General features: G+C 43.6%; 1 pseudogene; it reads left to right on the top strand.

The window, feature by feature from the left end:
• Nucleotides 1-3,718: 3,718 nt before the first annotated feature.
• Nucleotides 3,719-6,483, top strand: LOC103222893 (ADP-ribosylation factor-like protein 5A pseudogene; annotated as a pseudogene).
• The last annotated feature ends 428 nt before the right edge of the window (nt 6,484-6,911 follow it).

The following is a 6,911-nucleotide window of genomic DNA, read 5'->3' as shown; positions in this document are numbered from 1 at the left end:
ATTAAGGAAGCACTAGCAAATGAAAACAAAACGGACCCCAAAGACCTTGGATGTGGGAGGAGGAGGAGGAGGAGGAGACGGAGCAGGGTGCAGGAGGCAGGGCAGGGAAGGGCTGGAAGTTTAGGCTCTGATGTGCATCTCCTGGATGGAATCTGGACTCCACTCAGTACTGTTTAGGGGAGACTTGGGAAAACATTTAACCTCCCAATACTGATTTCCTAATAAACACTGGGCCTTGAGCACAGGGCTTGGCATCATCCTATTCCATGTTATGGAAGTTTTCTTGAGGTAATGTTTGTAAAACAATCACCAAGGCATCTGGCATATATTAAGGGTTCATACATAGTCATCGTGATTTAGTTATTTATAGAAAATTGCATTCATTCTATGGGCACCGTGAACCTTGGTCTGGGGTCCCTAATGAGTCCAAGTTCCCCTGTGGTTCTCAAGTGCACAGGGCCTAACTGTTGCTTCCTTTGAAACTCCTTCTATTGAGTAAAATTCTGAAACCCACCTGGCCCTTCTGATCTTGAGAAATTACCCAGAGAAGGCCCTCAGGCTCAGGGCTCAGACAAGAACTGGGGCAAATATTTTAAGGAATGGAGAACAGATTTGCATCCACTATCCAAGAATTTCAGTACTGGGGAAAATGTCACATAAGACTGCTCGGCAGTGTAAAAGCAAGGTGAGGAAAGTTCAAACAGTTTTCAAATGTTTTTACTGGATCCAAAAATAAAAGACAAAAATAGAGAAATGCAAAAATATTCGGAATCCAACAAGGACAAATGTACACGGTCTGCATCCAATCAACACTGTCAGCAAAGAAACAAACAAAATATGCTATAAGAAACAAAAAGAAAAATTAATCCAAAGTGGCCTTTAAATTTGACATATGATAAACTTTGCAGGCAGGAGCACAACAGCAATTCTTACAACTATATTCTACTTGATTATAAGGGTAGAGGATGGATTTACCAGGTTAAGTAGAGATACAGAAGATACAAGACCCAAGTTAAACTTTCAGAAATGATGCCTAAAATGTCCCTTTTAACAAATAGACTGAATGAGCTTGATTACAGATTAAATGCTATCAACGAATAGATGAGTGAACTTAATGATGTAGCAATGGAAGCTATCCCCCAAAAAATCACCAAAAAAAAAGAAAAGATGAGAAAAGTAAATGTGTGAGTTTTCGGACATTATTAAATTGCCATAATGGTATAATTAGAGGCATAAAAGGAGATAAGATTACTGTGGTGAGAGGGCAGAAAAACAGTTTAAATAGTGACCCAAGTGTTCCAAGTTTGGTTAAAAATATACACACTATCCAAGAAGCTGAACAAATCCCAGACACACACACACACACAGAAAAAAACACACATAAAGAAAACAACACTCACCGTAATCAAATTGGGGGGAAAAAATCTGTGATGATAAAATACTCTTAAAAGTAGAGAGAAAAGACGTGTTAGACTCAGGTGAACAACATAATGATAAAAGCAGATTTCTTATTAGAAGCAATGCGGCAGGCTGCGGAGGCTCACGCCTGTAATCCAAGCACTTTGGGAGGCCCAGGTGGGCGGATCACGAGGTCAGGAGATCGAGATCATCTGGGCTAACACAGTGAAACCCCATCTCTACTAAAAATAGAAAATATTAGCCGGCGTGGTGGCGAGCACCTGTAGTCCCAGCTACTCAAGAGGGTGAAGCAGGAGAATGGCGTGAACCCGGGAGGCAGTGCTTGCAGGGAGCTGAGATCGCGCCACTGCACTGCAGCCTGGGCGACAGAGTTAGACTATCTCAAAAAAAAAAAAAAAAAAAAAAAAAAAAAAAAAAAAAAAAAAAAAATTATGCAAACAGGAGGCAGTAGATCTATATTTATACAATACTCAGAGAAACAACTTTTTATTCAAAAATCTTGAATAAAAAGAAAAGCTGGAGGCATCACACTACCCGATTTTAAAATATACTACAATATATACTATAAATCCATAGTAACTGCAACTCTATAGTATAATATCAAAACAGCATGGCACTGCCAAAAAAAAGGGGCAGGAGAGAGACAGAGACAAATGACAGACATAAATCAAATAGAATAGAGAACTCAGAAATAATTTCACGCATTTACAGTCACCTCATTTTTAACCTAGGCATCAAGAATACACCTTCCAGAAGGACAATCTCTTCAATAAACTGTGCTAGGAAACACCCAACACCCACATGTAGAAGAATAAATCTAGACCGTTATCTCATCATATACAAAAATCAACTCAAAATAAAGATTTAAATGTAGGACTTGAAACTATGACACTATACTAGAGAAGAAAACATAGGATAAATACTTAATGAAATTGGCTAGGACAAGGAATTTTCAAATAGACATCAAAAGTACAAGCAACAAAAGCAAAAATAGACAAATATAATTACATTAAACTTACAAGCTTCTGCAAAGCAGAAGCAGCAATCAGTAGAAGAAACAATCCAGAGAGTGGAAGAAAGTATTAGCAAACTATGCATTAGGCAAGCGGTTAATACACAAAATACAGAAAGCTAGACTACTCAAAAGCAAACATACAAATAACCTAATTTAAAAATCAGAAAAAGATCTACCGAAAACCCTTTTTCCCCACCATTACTTCCCCACCTTCTTTTCCCGACTGCCCCTTCGGCCCCCTCCCTGTCAACACTCTTCTTTCTCCATCTACCCTAAAACTTTTTCCCCACCACCTTCTCACAAAGCCCTTCTCTACTCTCCCACTCACTACCCTTTTCCCCACCATCTCTTCCCCTCTCCCTGGCCACCCTCTTTCCCCTCTCGCGCTCTCATCACCCTCTTTTGCTCCTTCATCCACCCAAAAACATTTTCCCCCATCTTTTCCCAAAGCCTTCTCCCCACTCCTGCTGCTCACCACCCTCTTTTCTACCCTCCATCTACCCAAATACTTATTTTCCCACCATCTTTTCCCCACCGTCTGTCTGCAACGCCTTCTTCTGCTCGCCATCCTTTTTTCCCTTCAGCACTCACCACTTTCTTTACCCCTCCACCTACCACAAAACTATTTCTTCCTCTCCTACCACTTCAGCTGAGCTGCCCTCTCCGTGGCCGCCACCAACCGCAGCGAGGCGAGGTGCTCTGTCACAGGCCCCAGCCTCCAGCAGGGGCATGTAGCTCTCCCATCTTCTCGTCCTCTAGCCGGACAGGAGCAGCTCCCGCGGCCCTGCGGTCTTGGTCGCCACCACCTACCACAGGGAGGCGAAGCCAGAGGAAAGCCACAGTACCATAGGCTCCAGGCTCCAGGCTCCAGCCGCCAGTGTGTAGTAGAGAGCTTCCTAAAGTAGCACGTAACACCTCCGCAGGTATTCACAGACAACTCTAGAATAGCCTGACTGCCTGCCTCAACATGCTATATATTCTGAGGTTAGGCAATGAGGTTTCTGGACTACATGTTCTGATTGGATGAGAGAAAATCTGTAGGCCTACTCTGATTGGACTTTATTATGATGTTCTGATTGGATGAGAGCCAGTATTAGAACAACCAATCAGAGCATGAAAATAAAGTCCAATCAGAGTAGGCCTAGAGGTTTTTCTCTCATCCAATCAGAACATGTAGTCCAGGAACCTCCCCACCCCAGCCCCCATTGCCTAACCTCAGTATATAAAGCATGCTGCAGTATGCAGTCAGGTCACGACAGAATATTCTCCGTGTGTTTGCCCAGCCGTTCAGTGCTGGGTGAGGAAGGCACACGCTGGAGGCTGGTGACCGGAGGCTGGAGCCCGCGGTATGGTGGTGCTCATCTGGCTTCGCCTAGCTGTGGTAGGTGGTGGTGACCGAGACCGCAGGGCCTTGGAGTGGTAGGAGGGCCACCGGCGGTGGGAGCTGCTCCTGTCCGGCTAGAGGACGAGATGGGAGAGCTAAGTGCCATGGGTTGGAGGCTGGAGCCTGTGACATCGCACCTCTCCTCGCCTCGGTTGGTGGCGGCCACAGAGACAGCAGCAGCAGCTGAAGTGGTAGGAGGGAAAAAAATAGTTTTGGGGTAGGTGGAAGGGTGAAGAGGGTGGTGAGTGCCAAATGGAAAAAAGGATGGCGAGCAGGAGAAGGCGTTGCAGACAGAGGGTGGGGAAAAGATGGTGGGAAAATAAATTTTGGGTAGATGGGGAAAAGAGGGTGGTGAGCAGCAGGAGTGGGAAGAAGGCTTGGGAAAAACGAGAGGAAATGGTTTTGGGTAGATGGAGGAGCAAAACGGGGATGAGAGCGCTGGTGGGGAAAAGGGTGGTGAGCGGGGAAGTAGAGAGGGCTTTGCAAAGGGATGGTGTGGGAAAAATGGTGGGGAAAATGTTTTGGGGGGTAGATGGAGAAAGAAAAAAGGGTGACGAGAGGGAGGGGGCCGAAGGCAGTTGGGAAAAGAAGTTGGGGAAATAATGATGGCGGAGACAAAGGTTTTGGGTAGATCTTTTTCTGATTTTTAAGTTAGATTACTTGTATTTTTGCCTTTGAGAAGTCTTTCTATATTTTGTGTATTAACCGCTTGCCTGATGTATAGTTTGCAAATACTTTCTACCATTATCTGGATTGTTTCTTCATTCTACTGATTGCTTCTTCTGCTTTGCAGAAGCTTTTAAGTTTAATGTAATTACATTTGTCTGTTTTTGCTTTTGTTGCTTGTACTTTTGATGTCTATTTGAAAATTCCTTGTCCTAACCAATTTCATTAAGCATTTATCCTATGTTTTCTTCTCCGGTAGTGTCATAATTTCAGGTCCTACATTTAAATCTTTATTTTGAGTTGATTTTTGTTTATGATAGTTGTCTAGATTTATTCTACATGTGGGTGTTGGGTATTTCCTAGCACAGTTTATTGAAGAGATTGCCCTTCTGGAAGGTGTGTTCTTGATGCCTAGGTTAAAAATGAGTTGACTGTAAATGCGTGAATTTATTTCTGAGTTCTCTATTCTGTTTGATTTATGTCTGTCATTTTTCTGTCTGTCTCTGTCTCTCCCCTGCCCGCGCTGTCCCTGGATGGAGTTAGTTCTCCATCCAGTTTTCCACATTTGTTACTACCACTGGTTCGAGGCCATTTTTCATTTATATTACCCGATCATTTTATTCATTGTCACATTTCTAACAGCATATGCTGTTTCCAAAGCATACCATGTGAACAGTTTAAAATTCTCAAACTATAATTCTTCATTGAAGCATTTGTAAATTTCACACAAGCCCTTATATGATCTGTGTTTTGATTTTTAAATCATCTATTTTATTTATATTTACTTTTCTTGTGAGATTTAATCTTATACAAACTTTATAGATAGAAAGATGTTGGAAAACTGTCACATGGTCTGTTATGTTTATTGTGTTATTTTAATAGGCCAAATTCTTTGATGAAAAGAGAAATCTTGATAGTTTTTTAATTATGTAGGACACTTGACATTTTATCAGAAAACTATGTTGAAAATTGCATCGTTATGTATAGAGTGGCATGGATTCAACTTTGTATGCGTGAATTCCATTTGGAATGTTTGAATAGTGGATTACAGTTTTAACATGCTTTCATTTCATTTGGTCGTGTTAGGTAAGCAGAGGACCTTGTGTGTGGGAAAAGAATTACTTTGGTGCAGCTGCCCGAGAGGAGCTGGGGGAGGACGCTGGCCCGCGATGCTCGTCGCAGACAACGTGGCTGCCATGTCCGCGAGCCAGGCGAGTGCCGCGGCGACAGCGGCGGGACTTCTCACGCGGCAGGGCGACCTGGGCTTCGGCCTCCCTCCGGTTCCCTGGAAGCGGGCCCGCGGCCAGCGCCTGAACAGCAGCAGAAATGGTGGCTTCAGTGCCTGTCTCTCTTCCCCGTCAGCCTGAGCCAGGGGAGGCCAGGAGGCCCGGGTGTCTGGAGTGGGGGTCCGTGCCCGAGAATGAGAATTTTCTTCACGAGAACATGGAGACTGTTCCATCACCAGGAGCACAAAGTTTTCATTGTTGGGCTGGATAATGCGGGGAAAACTACCATTCTTTACCAGTTTTCTATGAATGAAGTTGTACATACATCTACAAGAGAAAGTCATGTAGAAGAGTTAGCGATTAATAATACACGTTTCCTAATGTGGGATATTGGTGGCCAAGAATCTTTCGTTGTTCCTGAAACACCTACTATACTAACACAGAGTTTGTAATAGTAGTTGTGGACAGTACAGATAGAGGATTTCTGTAACTAGAGAAGAACTCTAAAATGTTAGTGCTTGAGGACCTAAGAAAAGCCTGATTGCTGAGATTTGCTAATAAACAAGATGTTAAAGAATGCATGACTGTAGCAGAAATCGGCCAGTTTTTGAAGCTACGTTCTGTTAAAGATCACCAGTGGCATATCCAGGCATGCTGTGCTCTAACTGGCGAGGGATTGTGCCGAAGACTTGAATGGATGTCTTGACTTAAGATTAGATCTCTATGACCTCGTAGACTTTGTATAAATGAAGTGCTGGACTTTACCTGAAAACTGCAAAAATTAATGGTTTAGATATATTTATAATAAACTGATTTAAACTTTTTCCATGGAAGGACAAATTAAGACCACTTATTTGAAAGCAAAGATGGAGAGGGCGGCTTGTGTTAGTCACAGGGCTTTTTGTTTCCTGGGGTTCTTCCCTTGGTGTACCAGAAGACTCAGATCACATGTGGTGTTGGAGAATGAGTGCAAGGTTTTATTGAGTGGAAGCCAGAAGGGGGTGGAGTGGGAAGGTTTTCCCTGGAGTGGAGCTGCTGAGCGGCCGGGCTCTCCTCCAACTGCCCAGCCTTACTCCACGTGGTTCTCCCAGTCGGTGGCCTGCCAGCATGCCCGTGCCTATCAGTGTGTTTATCTCAACATCCAGCCGCCTGCGTGTGCTTCCGCTGATGTGCTCCCCTCTACATCCACCTGCCTGTGTCT

Source organism: Chlorocebus sabaeus, chromosome 19 (genome assembly GCF_047675955.1).
Source record: "Chlorocebus sabaeus isolate Y175 chromosome 19, mChlSab1.0.hap1, whole genome shotgun sequence".
In the NCBI taxonomy this organism is placed as follows: Eukaryota; Metazoa; Chordata; class Mammalia; order Primates; family Cercopithecidae; genus Chlorocebus; species Chlorocebus sabaeus.
The sequence above is the reverse complement of the archived record's forward strand: the minus strand, read 5'-3'. Positions and strand labels throughout refer to the sequence as shown.